At 49.0% G+C, this 14,334-nt stretch overlaps 27 non-coding genes across 27 annotated transcripts; all 27 read left to right on the top strand.

Annotated features, from left to right (window-relative positions):
• The first annotated feature begins 155 nt into the window (after positions 1-155).
• On the top strand, positions 156-294 carry LOC130650581 (U4 spliceosomal RNA). Its single transcript, XR_008983967.1, has one exon. It is a non-coding gene; the product is annotated as a U4 spliceosomal RNA (small nuclear RNA).
• A 395-nt stretch (positions 295-689) lies between these two features.
• Positions 690-828, top strand: LOC130650580 (U4 spliceosomal RNA). Its single transcript, XR_008983966.1, has one exon. It is a non-coding gene; the product is annotated as a U4 spliceosomal RNA (small nuclear RNA).
• A 395-nt stretch (positions 829-1,223) lies between these two features.
• Positions 1,224-1,362, top strand: LOC130650578 (U4 spliceosomal RNA). The gene has a single exon (XR_008983964.1). It is a non-coding gene; the product is annotated as a U4 spliceosomal RNA (small nuclear RNA).
• A 395-nt stretch (positions 1,363-1,757) lies between these two features.
• On the top strand, positions 1,758-1,896 carry LOC130650577 (U4 spliceosomal RNA). Its single transcript, XR_008983962.1, has one exon. It is a non-coding gene; the product is annotated as a U4 spliceosomal RNA (small nuclear RNA).
• A 395-nt stretch (positions 1,897-2,291) lies between these two features.
• LOC130650576 (U4 spliceosomal RNA) lies at positions 2,292-2,430 on the top strand. The gene has a single exon (XR_008983961.1). It is a non-coding gene; the product is annotated as a U4 spliceosomal RNA (small nuclear RNA).
• Positions 2,431-2,825: 395 nt separating this feature from the next.
• LOC130650575 (U4 spliceosomal RNA) lies at positions 2,826-2,964 on the top strand. The gene has a single exon (XR_008983960.1). It is a non-coding gene; the product is annotated as a U4 spliceosomal RNA (small nuclear RNA).
• Positions 2,965-3,359: 395 nt separating this feature from the next.
• LOC130650574 (U4 spliceosomal RNA) lies at positions 3,360-3,498 on the top strand. Its single transcript, XR_008983959.1, has one exon. It is a non-coding gene; the product is annotated as a U4 spliceosomal RNA (small nuclear RNA).
• Positions 3,499-3,893: 395 nt separating this feature from the next.
• On the top strand, positions 3,894-4,032 carry LOC130650572 (U4 spliceosomal RNA). The gene has a single exon (XR_008983958.1). It is a non-coding gene; the product is annotated as a U4 spliceosomal RNA (small nuclear RNA).
• Positions 4,033-4,427: 395 nt separating this feature from the next.
• Positions 4,428-4,566, top strand: LOC130650571 (U4 spliceosomal RNA). Its single transcript, XR_008983957.1, has one exon. It is a non-coding gene; the product is annotated as a U4 spliceosomal RNA (small nuclear RNA).
• Positions 4,567-4,961: 395 nt separating this feature from the next.
• On the top strand, positions 4,962-5,100 carry LOC130650570 (U4 spliceosomal RNA). Its single transcript, XR_008983956.1, has one exon. It is a non-coding gene; the product is annotated as a U4 spliceosomal RNA (small nuclear RNA).
• Positions 5,101-5,495: 395 nt separating this feature from the next.
• LOC130650569 (U4 spliceosomal RNA) lies at positions 5,496-5,634 on the top strand. The gene has a single exon (XR_008983955.1). It is a non-coding gene; the product is annotated as a U4 spliceosomal RNA (small nuclear RNA).
• A 395-nt stretch (positions 5,635-6,029) lies between these two features.
• On the top strand, positions 6,030-6,168 carry LOC130650568 (U4 spliceosomal RNA). Its single transcript, XR_008983954.1, has one exon. It is a non-coding gene; the product is annotated as a U4 spliceosomal RNA (small nuclear RNA).
• A 395-nt stretch (positions 6,169-6,563) lies between these two features.
• LOC130650566 (U4 spliceosomal RNA) lies at positions 6,564-6,702 on the top strand. The gene has a single exon (XR_008983951.1). It is a non-coding gene; the product is annotated as a U4 spliceosomal RNA (small nuclear RNA).
• Positions 6,703-7,097: 395 nt separating this feature from the next.
• On the top strand, positions 7,098-7,236 carry LOC130649845 (U4 spliceosomal RNA). Its single transcript, XR_008983261.1, has one exon. It is a non-coding gene; the product is annotated as a U4 spliceosomal RNA (small nuclear RNA).
• Positions 7,237-7,631: 395 nt separating this feature from the next.
• On the top strand, positions 7,632-7,770 carry LOC130650565 (U4 spliceosomal RNA). The gene has a single exon (XR_008983950.1). It is a non-coding gene; the product is annotated as a U4 spliceosomal RNA (small nuclear RNA).
• A 395-nt stretch (positions 7,771-8,165) lies between these two features.
• On the top strand, positions 8,166-8,304 carry LOC130650564 (U4 spliceosomal RNA). The gene has a single exon (XR_008983949.1). It is a non-coding gene; the product is annotated as a U4 spliceosomal RNA (small nuclear RNA).
• Positions 8,305-8,699: 395 nt separating this feature from the next.
• Positions 8,700-8,838, top strand: LOC130650563 (U4 spliceosomal RNA). Its single transcript, XR_008983948.1, has one exon. It is a non-coding gene; the product is annotated as a U4 spliceosomal RNA (small nuclear RNA).
• Positions 8,839-9,233: 395 nt separating this feature from the next.
• Positions 9,234-9,372, top strand: LOC130650561 (U4 spliceosomal RNA). The gene has a single exon (XR_008983947.1). It is a non-coding gene; the product is annotated as a U4 spliceosomal RNA (small nuclear RNA).
• A 395-nt stretch (positions 9,373-9,767) lies between these two features.
• LOC130650560 (U4 spliceosomal RNA) lies at positions 9,768-9,906 on the top strand. Its single transcript, XR_008983946.1, has one exon. It is a non-coding gene; the product is annotated as a U4 spliceosomal RNA (small nuclear RNA).
• Positions 9,907-10,301: 395 nt separating this feature from the next.
• LOC130650559 (U4 spliceosomal RNA) lies at positions 10,302-10,440 on the top strand. The gene has a single exon (XR_008983945.1). It is a non-coding gene; the product is annotated as a U4 spliceosomal RNA (small nuclear RNA).
• A 395-nt stretch (positions 10,441-10,835) lies between these two features.
• Positions 10,836-10,974, top strand: LOC130649925 (U4 spliceosomal RNA). The gene has a single exon (XR_008983338.1). It is a non-coding gene; the product is annotated as a U4 spliceosomal RNA (small nuclear RNA).
• Positions 10,975-11,369: 395 nt separating this feature from the next.
• Positions 11,370-11,508, top strand: LOC130650558 (U4 spliceosomal RNA). Its single transcript, XR_008983944.1, has one exon. It is a non-coding gene; the product is annotated as a U4 spliceosomal RNA (small nuclear RNA).
• A 395-nt stretch (positions 11,509-11,903) lies between these two features.
• Positions 11,904-12,042, top strand: LOC130650068 (U4 spliceosomal RNA). The gene has a single exon (XR_008983472.1). It is a non-coding gene; the product is annotated as a U4 spliceosomal RNA (small nuclear RNA).
• Positions 12,043-12,437: 395 nt separating this feature from the next.
• LOC130650557 (U4 spliceosomal RNA) lies at positions 12,438-12,576 on the top strand. Its single transcript, XR_008983943.1, has one exon. It is a non-coding gene; the product is annotated as a U4 spliceosomal RNA (small nuclear RNA).
• A 395-nt stretch (positions 12,577-12,971) lies between these two features.
• On the top strand, positions 12,972-13,110 carry LOC130649933 (U4 spliceosomal RNA). The gene has a single exon (XR_008983345.1). It is a non-coding gene; the product is annotated as a U4 spliceosomal RNA (small nuclear RNA).
• A 395-nt stretch (positions 13,111-13,505) lies between these two features.
• Positions 13,506-13,644, top strand: LOC130650067 (U4 spliceosomal RNA). Its single transcript, XR_008983471.1, has one exon. It is a non-coding gene; the product is annotated as a U4 spliceosomal RNA (small nuclear RNA).
• A 395-nt stretch (positions 13,645-14,039) lies between these two features.
• LOC130650556 (U4 spliceosomal RNA) lies at positions 14,040-14,178 on the top strand. The gene has a single exon (XR_008983942.1). It is a non-coding gene; the product is annotated as a U4 spliceosomal RNA (small nuclear RNA).
• The last annotated feature ends 156 nt before the right edge of the window (positions 14,179-14,334 follow it).

Here is a 14,334-nt window from a genome sequence, read left to right as displayed (position 1 = left end):
TCACGACGACAACGGACACTTGTCTTAGTTCGGCTATGCATATGAAAACTGTTTAAGTCGCACAAGGGAAAGGCGAGGTGGGGACCAAAATGCCGTAACCACAAGCAATCGACAACGTTAAAGAAGCACGCGATGGTTGCCGTTCTTGTTGGGTTAGCTTTGCGCAGTGGCATTACCATAGCCAATGAGGTTTAACCGAGGCGTGGTGATTGCTAATTGAAAACTTTTCCCAATATCCCGCATGACGGCGTGAAACATCGCCGGCGTTGCAATATTTGGAGGTTCCCACTGGGACCATGCCTAAAAATAGAAATCTGCTGAGCTCACGAAGACTGCGTCGAATGCAAGAAAAGCGCAAAAATTCTTGTTTGCTCGCTTCCGAATGGAGAAGAACCCTTTCGTGTAAAGCAGGACACATTATGCATCGCCTCTTTTCAACGCAACTGGTCACTTCCGCAGACGGTGGGCATTCTAGGTGTAAATGGCGAATCAGTGGTGGAGACAAAGCGCTCGTTGCGGCACTGGCCCTTACTCTCACGACGACAACGGACACTTGTCTTAGTTCGGCTATGCATATGAAAACTGTTTAAGTCGCACAAGGGAAAGGCGAGGTGGGGACCAAAATGCCGTAACCACAAGCAATCGACAACGTTAAAGAAGCACGCGATGGTTGCCGTTCTTGTTGGGTTAGCTTTGCGCAGTGGCATTACCATAGCCAATGAGGTTTAACCGAGGCGTGGTGATTGCTAATTGAAAACTTTTCCCAATATCCCGCATGACGGCGTGAAACATCGCCGGCGTTGCAATATTTGGAGGTTCCCACTGGGACCATGCCTAAAAATAGAAATCTGCTGAGCTCACGAAGACTGCGTCGAATGCAAGAAAAGCGCAAAAATTCTTGTTTGCTCGCTTCCGAATGGAGAAGAACCCTTTCGTGTAAAGCAGGACACATTATGCATCGCCTCTTTTCAACGCAACTGGTCACTTCCGCAGACGGTGGGCATTCTAGGTGTAAATGGCGAATCAGTGGTGGAGACAAAGCGCTCGTTGCGGCACTGGCCCTTACTCTCACGACGACAACGGACACTTGTCTTAGTTCGGCTATGCATATGAAAACTGTTTAAGTCGCACAAGGGAAAGGCGAGGTGGGGACCAAAATGCCGTAACCACAAGCAATCGACAACGTTAAAGAAGCACGCGATGGTTGCCGTTCTTGTTGGGTTAGCTTTGCGCAGTGGCATTACCATAGCCAATGAGGTTTAACCGAGGCGTGGTGATTGCTAATTGAAAACTTTTCCCAATATCCCGCATGACGGCGTGAAACATCGCCGGCGTTGCAATATTTGGAGGTTCCCACTGGGACCATGCCTAAAAATAGAAATCTGCTGAGCTCACGAAGACTGCGTCGAATGCAAGAAAAGCGCAAAAATTCTTGTTTGCTCGCTTCCGAATGGAGAAGAACCCTTTCGTGTAAAGCAGGACACATTATGCATCGCCTCTTTTCAACGCAACTGGTCACTTCCGCAGACGGTGGGCATTCTAGGTGTAAATGGCGAATCAGTGGTGGAGACAAAGCGCTCGTTGCGGCACTGGCCCTTACTCTCACGACGACAACGGACACTTGTCTTAGTTCGGCTATGCATATGAAAACTGTTTAAGTGGCACAAGGGAAAGGCGAGGTGGGGACCAAAATGCCGTAACCACAAGCAATCGACAACGTTAAAGAAGCACGCGATGGTTGCCGTTCTTGTTGGGTTAGCTTTGCGCAGTGGCATTACCATAGCCAATGAGGTTTAACCGAGGCGTGGTGATTGCTAATTGAAAACTTTTCCCAATATCCCGCATGACGGCGTGAAACATCGCCGGCGTTGCAATATTTGGAGGTTCCCACTGGGACCATGCCTAAAAATAGAAATCTGCTGAGCTCACGAAGACTGCGTCGAATGCAAGAAAAGCGCAAAAATTCTTGTTTGCTCGCTTCCGAATGGAGAAGAACCCTTTCGTGTAAAGCAGGACACATTATGCATCGCCTCTTTTCAACGCAACTGGTCACTTCCGCAGACGGTGGGCATTCTAGGTGTAAATGGCGAATCAGTGGTGGAGACAAAGCGCTCGTTGCGGCACTGGCCCTTACTCTCACGACGACAACGGACACTTGTCTTAGTTCGGCTATGCATATGAAAACTGTTTAAGTGGCACAAGGGAAAGGCGAGGTGGGGACCAAAATGCCGTAACCACAAGCAATCGACAACGTTAAAGAAGCACGCGATGGTTGCCGTTCTTGTTGGGTTAGCTTTGCGCAGTGGCATTACCATAGCCAATGAGGTTTAACCGAGGCGTGGTGATTGCTAATTGAAAACTTTTCCCAATATCCCGCATGACGGCGTGAAACATCGCCGGCGTTGCAATATTTGGAGGTTCCCACTGGGACCATGCCTAAAAATAGAAATCTGCTGAGCTCACGAAGACTGCGTCGAATGCAAGAAAAGCGCAAAAATTCTTGTTTGCTCGCTTCCGAATGGAGAAGAACCCTTTCGTGTAAAGCAGGACACATTATGCATCGCCTCTTTTCAACGCAACTGGTCACTTCCGCAGACGGTGGGCATTCTAGGTGTAAATGGCGAATCAGTGGTGGAGACAAAGCGCTCGTTGCGGCACTGGCCCTTACTCTCACGACGACAACGGACACTTGTCTTAGTTCGGCTATGCATATGAAAACTGTTTAAGTGGCACAAGGGAAAGGCGAGGTGGGGACCAAAATGCCGTAACCACAAGCAATCGACAACGTTAAAGAAGCACGCGATGGTTGCCGTTCTTGTTGGGTTAGCTTTGCGCAGTGGCATTACCATAGCCAATGAGGTTTAACCGAGGCGTGGTGATTGCTAATTGAAAACTTTTCCCAATATCCCGCATGACGGCGTGAAACATCGCCGGCGTTGCAATATTTGGAGGTTCCCACTGGGACCATGCCTAAAAATAGAAATCTGCTGAGCTCACGAAGACTGCGTCGAATGCAAGAAAAGCGCAAAAATTCTTGTTTGCTCGCTTCCGAATGGAGAAGAACCCTTTCGTGTAAAGCAGGACACATTATGCATCGCCTCTTTTCAACGCAACTGGTCACTTCCGCAGACGGTGGGCATTCTAGGTGTAAATGGCGAATCAGTGGTGGAGACAAAGCGCTCGTTGCGGCACTGGCCCTTACTCTCACGACGACAACGGACACTTGTCTTAGTTCGGCTATGCATATGAAAGCTGTTTAAGTGGCACAAGGGAAAGGCGAGGTGGGGACCAAAATGCCGTAACCACAAGCAATCGACAACGTTAAAGAAGCACGCGATGGTTGCCGTTCTTGTTGGGTTAGCTTTGCGCAGTGGCATTACCATAGCCAATGAGGTTTAACCGAGGCGTGGTGATTGCTAATTGAAAACTTTTCCCAATATCCCGCATGACGGCGTGAAACATCGCCGGCGTTGCAATATTTGGAGGTTCCCACTGGGACCATGCCTAAAAATAGAAATCTGCTGAGCTCACGAAGACTGCGTCGAATGCAAGAAAAGCGCAAAAATTCTTGTTTGCTCGCTTCCGAATGGAGAAGAACCCTTTCGTGTAAAGCAGGACACATTATGCATCGCCTCTTTTCAACGCAACTGGTCACTTCCGCAGACGGTGGGCATTCTAGGTGTAAATGGCGAATCAGTGGTGGAGACAAAGCGCTCGTTGCGGCACTGGCCCTTACTCTCACGACGACAACGGACACTTGTCTTAGTTCGGCTATGCATATGAAAACTGTTTAAGTCGCACAAGGGAAAGGCGAGGTGGGGACCAAAATGCCGTAACCACAAGCAATCGACAACGTTAAAGAAGCACGCGATGGTTGCCGTTCTTGTTGGGTTAGCTTTGCGCAGTGGCATTACCATAGCCAATGAGGTTTAACCGAGGCGTGGTGATTGCTAATTGAAAACTTTTCCCAATATCCCGCATGACGGCGTGAAACATCGCCGGCGTTGCAATATTTGGAGGTTCCCACTGGGACCATGCCTAAAAATAGAAATCTGCTGAGCTCACGAAGACTGCGTCGAATGCAAGAAAAGCGCAAAAATTCTTGTTTGCTCGCTTCCGAATGGAGAAGAACCCTTTCGTGTAAAGCAGGACACATTATGCATCGCCTCTTTTCAACGCAACTGGTCACTTCCGCAGACGGTGGGCATTCTAGGTGTAAATGGCGAATCAGTGGTGGAGACAAAGCGCTCGTTGCGGCACTGGCCCTTACTCTCACGACGACAACGGACACTTGTCTTAGTTCGGCTATGCATATGAAAACTGTTTAAGTCGCACAAGGGAAAGGCGAGGTGGGGACCAAAATGCCGTAACCACAAGCAATCGACAACGTTAAAGAAGCACGCGATGGTTGCCGTTCTTGTTGGGTTAGCTTTGCGCAGTGGCATTACCATAGCCAATGAGGTTTAACCGAGGCGTGGTGATTGCTAATTGAAAACTTTTCCCAATATCCCGCATGACGGCGTGAAACATCGCCGGCGTTGCAATATTTGGAGGTTCCCACTGGGACCATGCCTAAAAATAGAAATCTGCTGAGCTCACGAAGACTGCGTCGAATGCAAGAAAAGCGCAAAAATTCTTGTTTGCTCGCTTCCGAATGGAGAAGAACCCTTTCGTGTAAAGCAGGACACATTATGCATCGCCTCTTTTCAACGCAACTGGTCACTTCCGCAGACGGTGGGCATTCTAGGTGTAAATGGCGAATCAGTGGTGGAGACAAAGCGCTCGTTGCGGCACTGGCCCTTACTCTCACGACGACAACGGACACTTGTCTTAGTTCGGCTATGCATATGAAAACTGTTTAAGTCGCACAAGGGAAAGGCGAGGTGGGGACCAAAATGCCGTAACCACAAGCAATCGACAACGTTAAAGAAGCACGCGATGGTTGCCGTTCTTGTTGGGTTAGCTTTGCGCAGTGGCATTACCATAGCCAATGAGGTTTAACCGAGGCGTGGTGATTGCTAATTGAAAACTTTTCCCAATATCCCGCATGACGGCGTGAAACATCGCCGGCGTTGCAATATTTGGAGGTTCCCACTGGGACCATGCCTAAAAATAGAAATCTGCTGAGCTCACGAAGACTGCGTCGAATGCAAGAAAAGCGCAAAAATTCTTGTTTGCTCGCTTCCGAATGGAGAAGAACCCTTTCGTGTAAAGCAGGACACATTATGCATCGCCTCTTTTCAACGCAACTGGTCACTTCCGCAGACGGTGGGCATTCTAGGTGTAAATGGCGAATCAGTGGTGGAGACAAAGCGCTCGTTGCGGCACTGGCCCTTACTCTCACGACGACAACGGACACTTGTCTTAGTTCGGCTATGCATATGAAAACTGTTTAAGTGGCACAAGGGAAAGGCGAGGTGGGGACCAAAATGCCGTAACCACAAGCAATCGACAACGTTAAAGAAGCACGCGATGGTTGCCGTTCTTGTTGGGTTAGCTTTGCGCAGTGGCATTACCATAGCCAATGAGGTTTAACCGAGGCGTGGTGATTGCTAATTGAAAACTTTTCCCAATATCCCGCATGACGGCGTGAAACATCGCCGGCGTTGCAATATTTGGAGGTTCCCACTGGGACCATGCCTAAAAATAGAAATCTGCTGAGCTCACGAAGACTGCGTCGAATGCAAGAAAAGCGCAAAAATTCTTGTTTGCTCGCTTCCGAATGGAGAAGAACCCTTTCGTGTAAAGCAGGACACATTATGCATCGCCTCTTTTCAACGCAACTGGTCACTTCCGCAGACGGTGGGCATTCTAGGTGTAAATGGCGAATCAGTGGTGGAGACAAAGCGCTCGTTGCGGCACTGGCCCTTACTCTCACGACGACAACGGACACTTGTCTTAGTTCGGCTATGCATATGAAAACTGTTTAAGTGGCACAAGGGAAAGGCGAGGTGGGGACCAAAATGCCGTAACCACAAGCAATCGACAACGTTAAAGAAGCACGCGATGGTTGCCGTTCTTGTTGGGTTAGCTTTGCGCAGTGGCATTACCATAGCCAATGAGGTTTAACCGAGGCGTGGTGATTGCTAATTGAAAACTTTTCCCAATATCCCGCATGACGGCGTGAAACATCGCCGGCGTTGCAATATTTGGAGGTTCCCACTGGGACCATGCCTAAAAATAGAAATCTGCTGAGCTCACGAAGACTGCGTCGAATGCAAGAAAAGCGCAAAAATTCTTGTTTGCTCGCTTCCGAATGGAGAAGAACCCTTTCGTGTAAAGCAGGACACATTATGCATCGCCTCTTTTCAACGCAACTGGTCACTTCCGCAGACGGTGGGCATTCTAGGTGTAAATGGCGAATCAGTGGTGGAGACAAAGCGCTCGTTGCGGCACTGGCCCTTACTCTCACGACGACAACGGACACTTGTCTTAGTTCGGCTATGCATATGAAAACTGTTTAAGTGGCACAAGGGAAAGGCGAGGTGGGGACCAAAATGCCGTAACCACAAGCAATCGACAACGTTAAAGAAGCACGCGATGGTTGCCGTTCTTGTTGGGTTAGCTTTGCGCAGTGGCATTACCATAGCCAATGAGGTTTAACCGAGGCGTGGTGATTGCTAATTGAAAACTTTTCCCAATATCCCGCATGACGGCGTGAAACATCGCCGGCGTTGCAATATTTGGAGGTTCCCACTGGGACCATGCCTAAAAATAGAAATCTGCTGAGCTCACGAAGACTGCGTCGAATGCAAGAAAAGCGCAAAAATTCTTGTTTGCTCGCTTCCGAATGGAGAAGAACCCTTTCGTGTAAAGCAGGACACATTATGCATCGCCTCTTTTCAACGCAACTGGTCACTTCCGCAGACGGTGGGCATTCTAGGTGTAAATGGCGAATCAGTGGTGGAGACAAAGCGCTCGTTGCGGCACTGGCCCTTACTCTCACGACGACAACGGACACTTGTCTTAGTTCGGCTATGCATATGAAAACTGTTTAAGTGGCACAAGGGAAAGGCGAGGTGGGGACCAAAATGCCGTAACCACAAGCAATCGACAACGTTAAAGAAGCACGCGATGGTTGCCGTTCTTGTTGGGTTAGCTTTGCGCAGTGGCATTACCATAGCCAATGAGGTTTAACCGAGGCGTGGTGATTGCTAATTGAAAACTTTTCCCAATATCCCGCATGACGGCGTGAAACATCGCCGGCGTTGCAATATTTGGAGGTTCCCGCTGGGACCATGCCTAAAAATAGAAATCTGCTGAGCTCACGAAGACTGCGTCGAATGCAAGAAAAGCGCAAAAATTCTTGTTTGCTCGCTTCCGAATGGAGAAGAACCCTTTCGTGTAAAGCAGGACACATTATGCATCGCCTCTTTTCAACGCAACTGGTCACTTCCGCAGACGGTGGGCATTCTAGGTGTAAATGGCGAATCAGTGGTGGAGACAAAGCGCTCGTTGCGGCACTGGCCCTTACTCTCACGACGACAACGGACACTTGTCTTAGTTCGGCTATGCATATGAAAACTGTTTAAGTGGCACAAGGGAAAGGCGAGGTGGGGACCAAAATGCCGTAACCACAAGCAATCGACAACGTTAAAGAAGCACGCGATGGTTGCCGTTCTTGTTGGGTTAGCTTTGCGCAGTGGCATTACCATAGCCAATGAGGTTTAACCGAGGCGTGGTGATTGCTAATTGAAAACTTTTCCCAATATCCCGCATGACGGCGTGAAACATCGCCGGCGTTGCAATATTTGGAGGTTCCCACTGGGACCATGCCTAAAAATAGAAATCTGCTGAGCTCACGAAGACTGCGTCGAATGCAAGAAAAGCGCAAAAATTCTTGTTTGCTCGCTTCCGAATGGAGAAGAACCCTTTCGTGTAAAGCAGGACACATTATGCATCGCCTCTTTTCAACGCAACTAGTCACTTCCGCAGACGGTGGGCATTCTAGGTGTAAATGGCGAATCAGTGGTGGAGACAAAGCGCTCGTTGCGGCACTGGCCCTTACTCTCACGACGACAACGGACACTTGTCTTAGTTCGGCTATGCATATGAAAACTGTTTAAGTGGCACAAGGGAAAGGCGAGGTGGGGACCAAAATGCCGTAACCACAAGCAATCGACAACGTTAAAGAAGCACGCGATGGTTGCCGTTCTTGTTGGGTTAGCTTTGCGCAGTGGCATTACCATAGCCAATGAGGTTTAACCGAGGCGTGGTGATTGCTAATTGAAAACTTTTCCCAATATCCCGCATGACGGCGTGAAACATCGCCGGCGTTGCAATATTTGGAGGTTCCCACTGGGACCATGCCTAAAAATAGAAATCTGCTGAGCTCACGAAGACTGCGTCGAATGCAAGAAAAGCGCAAAAATTCTTGTTTGCTCGCTTCCGAATGGAGAAGAACCCTTTCGTGTAAAGCAGGACACATTATGCATCGCCTCTTTTCAACGCAACTGGTCACTTCCGCAGACGGTGGGCATTCTAGGTGTAAATGGCGAATCAGTGGTGGAGACAAAGCGCTCGTTGCGGCACTGGCCCTTACTCTCACGACGACAACGGACACTTGTCTTAGTTCGGCTATGCATATGAAAACTGTTTAAGTCGCACAAGGGAAAGGCGAGGTGGGGACCAAAATGCCGTAACCACAAGCAATCGACAACGTTAAAGAAGCACGCGATGGTTGCCGTTCTTGTTGGGTTAGCTTTGCGCAGTGGCATTACCATAGCCAATGAGGTTTAACCGAGGCGTGGTGATTGCTAATTGAAAACTTTTCCCAATATCCCGCATGACGGCGTGAAACATCGCCGGCGTTGCAATATTTGGAGGTTCCCACTGGGACCATGCCTAAAAATAGAAATCTGCTGAGCTCACGAAGACTGCGTCGAATGCAAGAAAAGCGCAAAAATTCTTGTTTGCTCGCTTCCGAATGGAGAAGAACCCTTTCGTGTAAAGCAGGACACATTATGCATCGCCTCTTTTCAACGCAACTGGTCACTTCCGCAGACGGTGGGCATTCTAGGTGTAAATGGCGAATCAGTGGTGGAGACAAAGCGCTCGTTGCGGCACTGGCCCTTACTCTCACGACGACAACGGACACTTGTGTTAGTTCGGCTATGCATATGAAAACTGTTTAAGTCGCACAAGGGAAAGGCGAGGTGGGGACCAAAATGCCGTAACCACAAGCAATCGACAACGTTAAAGAAGCACGCGATGGTTGCCGTTCTTGTTGGGTTAGCTTTGCGCAGTGGCATTACCATAGCCAATGAGGTTTAACCGAGGCGTGGTGATTGCTAATTGAAAACTTTTCCCAATATCCCGCATGACGGCGTGAAACATCGCCGGCGTTGCAATATTTGGAGGTTCCCACTGGGACCATGCCTAAAAATAGAAATCTGCTGAGCTCACGAAGACTGCGTCGAATGCAAGAAAAGCGCAAAAATTCTTGTTTGCTCGCTTCCGAATGGAGAAGAACCCTTTCGTGTAAAGCAGGACACATTATGCATCGCCTCTTTTCAACGCAACTGGTCACTTCCGCAGACGGTGGGCATTCTAGGTGTAAATGGCGAATCAGTGGTGGAGACAAAGCGCTCGTTGCGGCACTGGCCCTTACTCTCACGACGACAACGGACACTTGTCTTAGTTCGGCTATGCATATGAAAACTGTTTAAGTCGCACAAGGGAAAGGCGAGGTGGGGACCAAAATGCCGTAACCACAAGCAATCGACAACGTTAAAGAAGCACGCGATGGTTGCCGTTCTTGTTGGGTTAGCTTTGCGCAGTGGCATTACCATAGCCAATGAGGTTTAACCGAGGCGTGGTGATTGCTAATTGAAAACTTTTCCCAATATCCCGCATGACGGCGTGAAACATCGCCGGCGTTGCAATATTTGGAGGTTCCCACTGGGACCATGCCTAAAAATAGAAATCTGCTGAGCTCACGAAGACTGCGTCGAATGCAAGAAAAGCGCAAAAATTCTTGTTTGCTCGCTTCCGAATGGAGAAGAACCCTTTCGTGTAAAGCAGGACACATTATGCATCGCCTCTTTTCAACGCAACTGGTCACTTCCGCAGACGGTGGGCATTCTAGGTGTAAATGGCGAATCAGTGGTGGAGACAAAGCGCTCGTTGCGGCACTGGCCCTTACTCTCACGACGACAACGGACACTTGTCTTAGTTCGGCTATGCATATGAAAACTGTTTAAGTGGCACAAGGGAAAGGCGAGGTGGGGACCAAAATGCCGTAACCACAAGCAATCGACAACGTTAAAGAAGCACGCGATGGTTGCCGTTCTTGTTGGGTTAGCTTTGCGCAGTGGCATTACCATAGCCAATGAGGTTTAACCGAGGCGTGGTGATTGCTAATTGAAAACTTTTCCCAATATCCCGCATGACGGCGTGAAACATCGCCGGCGTTGCAATATTTGGAGGTTCCCACTGGGACCATGCCTAAAAATAGAAATCTGCTGAGCTCACGAAGACTGCGTCGAATGCAAGAAAAGCGCAAAAATTCTTGTTTGCTCGCTTCCGAATGGAGAAGAACCCTTTCGTGTAAAGCAGGACACATTATGCATCGCCTCTTTTCAACGCAACTGGTCACTTCCGCAGACGGTGGGCATTCTAGGTGTAAATGGCGAATCAGTGGTGGAGACAAAGCGCTCGTTGCGGCACTGGCCCTTACTCTCACGACGACAACGGACACTTGTCTTAGTTCGGCTATGCATATGAAAACTGTTTAAGTCGCACAAGGGAAAGGCGAGGTGGGGACCAAAATGCCGTAACCACAAGCAATCGACAACGTTAAAGAAGCACGCGATGGTTGCCGTTCTTGTTGGGTTAGCTTTGCGCAGTGGCATTACCATAGCCAATGAGGTTTAACCGAGGCGTGGTGATTGCTAATTGAAAACTTTTCCCAATATCCCGCATGACGGCGTGAAACATCGCCGGCGTAGCAATATTTGGAGGTTCCCACTGGGACCATGCCTAAAAATAGAAATCTGCTGAGCTCACGAAGACTGCGTCGAATGCAAGAAAAGCGCAAAAATTCTTGTTTGCTCGCTTCTGAATGGAGAAGAACCCTTTCGTGTAAAGCAGGACACATTATGCATCGCCTCTTTTCAACGCAACTGGTCACTTCCGCAGACGGTGGGCATTCTAGGTGTAAATGGCGAATCAGTGGTGGAGACAAAGCGCTCGTTGCGGCACTGGCCCTTACTCTCACGACGACAACGGACACTTGTCTTAGTTCGGCTATGCATATGAAAACTGTTTAAGTGGCACAAGGGAAAGGCGAGGTGGGGACCAAAATGCCGTAACCACAAGCAATCGACAACGTTAAAGAAGCACGCGATGGTTGCCGTTCTTGTTGGGTTAGCTTTGCGCAGTGGCATTACCATAGCCAATGAGGTTTAACCGAGGCGTGGTGATTGCTAATTGAAAACTTTTCCCAATATCCCGCATGACGGCGTGAAACATCGCCGGCGTTGCAATATTTGGAGGTTCCCACTGGGACCATGCCTAAAAATAGAAATCTGCTGAGCTCACGAAGACTGCGTCGAATGCAAGAAAAGCGCAAAAATTCTTGTTTGCTCGCTTCCGAATGGAGAAGAACCCTTTCGTGTAAAGCAGGACACATTATGCATCGCCTCTTTTCAACGCAACTGGTCACTTCCGCAGACGGTGGGCATTCTAGGTGTAAATGGCGAATCAGTGGTGGAGACAAAGCGCTCGTTGCGGCACTGGCCCTTACTCTCACGACGACAACGGACACTTGTCTTAGTTCGGCTATGCATATGAAAACTGTTTAAGTCGCACAAGGGAAAGGCGAGGTGGGGACCAAAATGCCGTAACCACAAGCAATCGACAACGTTAAAGAAGCACGCGATGGTTGTCGTTCTTGTTGGGTTAGCTTTGCGCAGTGGCATTAGCATAGCCAATGAGGTTTAACCGAGGCGTGGTGATTGCTAATTGAAAACTTTTCCCAATATCCCTCATGACGGCGTGAAACATCGCCGGCGTTGCAATATTTGGAGGTTCCCACTGGGACCATGCCTAAAAATAGAAATCTGCTGAGCTCACGAAGACTGCGTCGAATGCAAGAAAAGCGCAAAAATTCTTGTTTGCTCGCTTCCGAATGGAGAAGAACCCTTTCGTGTAAAGCAGGACACATTATGCATCGCCTCTTTTCAACGCAACTGGTCACTTCCGCAGACGGTGGGCATTCTAGGTGTAAATGGCGAATCAGTGGTGGAGACAAAGCGCTCGTTGCGGCACTGGCCCTTACTCTCACGACGACAACGGACACTTGTCTTAGTTCGGCTATGCATATGAAAACTGTTTAAGTCGCACAAGGGAAAGGCGAGGTGGGGACCAAAATGCCGTAACCACAAGCAATCGACAACGTTAAAGAAGCACGCGATGGTTGCCGTTCTTCTTGGGTTAGCTTTGCGCAGTGGCATTACCATAGCCAATGAGGTTTAACCGAGGCGTGGTGATTGCTAATTGAAAACTTTTCCCAATATCCCGCATGACGGCGTGAAACATCGCCGGCGTTGCAATATTTGGAGGTTCCCACTGGGACCATGCCTAAAAATAGAAATCTGCTGATCTCACGAAGACTGCGTCGAATGCAAGAAAAGCGAAAAAATTCTTGTTTGCTCGCTTCCGAATGGAGAAGAACCCTTTCGTGTAAAGCAGGACACATTATGCATCGCCTCTTTTCAACGCAACTGGTCACTTCCGCAGACGGTGGGCATTCTAGGTGTAAATGGCGAATCAGTGGTGGAGACAAAGCGCTCGTTGCGGCACTGGCCCTTACTCTCACGACGACAACGGACACTTGTCTTAGTTCGGCTATGCATATGAAAACTGTTTAAGTCGCACAAGGGAAAGGCGAGGTGGGGACCAAAATGCCGTAACCACAAGCAATCGACAACGTTAAAGAAGCACGCGATGGTTGCCGTTCTTGTTGGGTTAGCTCTGCGCAGTGGCATTACCATAGCCAATGAGGTTTAACCGAGGCGTGGTGATTGCTAATTGAAAACTTTTCCCAATATCCCGCATGACGGCGTGAAACATCGCCGGCGTTGCAATATTTGGAGGTTCCCGCTGGGACCATGCCTAAAAATAGAAATCTGCTGAGCTCACGAAGACTGCGTCGAATGCAAGAAAAGCGCAAAAATTCTTGTTTGCTCGCTTCCGAATGGAGAAGAACCCTTTCGTGTAAAGCAGGACACATTATGCATCGCCTTTTTTCAACGCAACTGGTCACTTCCGCAGACGGTGGGCATTCTAGGTGTAAATGGCGAATCAGTGGTGGAGACAAAGCGCTCGTTGCGGCACTGGCCCTTACTCTCACGACGACAACGGACACTTGTCTTAGTTCGGCTATGCATATGAAAACTGTTTAAGTCGCACAAGGGAAAGGCGAGGTGGGGACCAAAATGCCGTAACCACAAGCAATCGACAACGTTAAAGAAGCACGCGATGGTTGTCGTTCTTGTTGGGTTAGCTTTGCGCAGTGGCATTAGCATAGCCAATGAGGTTTAACCGAGGCGTGGTGATTGCTAATTGAAAACTTTTCCCAATATCCCTCATGACGGCGTGAAACATCGCCGGCGTTGCAATATTTGGAGGTTCCCACTGGGACCATGCCTAAAAATAGAAATCTGCTGAGCTCACGAAGACTGCGTCGAATGCAAGAAAAGCGCAAAAATTCTTGTTTGCTCGCTTCCGAATGGAGAAGAACCCTTTCGTGTAAAGCAGGACACATTATGCATCGCCTCTTTTCAACGCAACTGGTCACTTCCGCAGACGGTGGGCATTCTAGGTGTAAATGGCGAATCAGTGGTGGAGACAAAGCGCTCGTTGCGGCACTGGCCCTTACTCTCACGACGACAACGGACACTTGTCTTAGTTCGGCTATGCATATGAAAACTGTTTAAGTCGCACAGGGGAAAGGCGAGGTGGGGACCAAAATGCCGTAACCACAAGCAATCGACAACGTTAAAGAAGCACGCGATGGTTGCCGTTCTTGTTGGGTTAGCTTTGCGCAGTGGCATTACCATAGCCAATGAGGTTTAACCGAGGCGTGGTGATTGCTAATTGAAAACTTTTCCCAATATCCCGCATGACGGCGTGAAACATCGCCGGCGTTGCAATATTTGGAGGTTCCCACTGGGACCATGCCTAAAAATAGAAATCTGCTGATCTCACGAAGACTGCGTCGAATGCAAGAAAAGCGAAAAAATTCTTGTTTGCTCGCTTCCGAATGGAGAAGAACCCTTTCGTGTAAAGCAGGACACATTATGCATCGCCTCTTTTCAACGCAACTGGTCA

This window comes from Hydractinia symbiolongicarpus, chromosome 7 (genome assembly GCF_029227915.1).
Source record: "Hydractinia symbiolongicarpus strain clone_291-10 chromosome 7, HSymV2.1, whole genome shotgun sequence".
Classification (NCBI taxonomy): domain Eukaryota; kingdom Metazoa; phylum Cnidaria; class Hydrozoa; order Anthoathecata; family Hydractiniidae; genus Hydractinia; species Hydractinia symbiolongicarpus.
The sequence above is the reverse complement of the archived record's forward strand: the minus strand, read 5'-3'. Positions and strand labels throughout refer to the sequence as shown.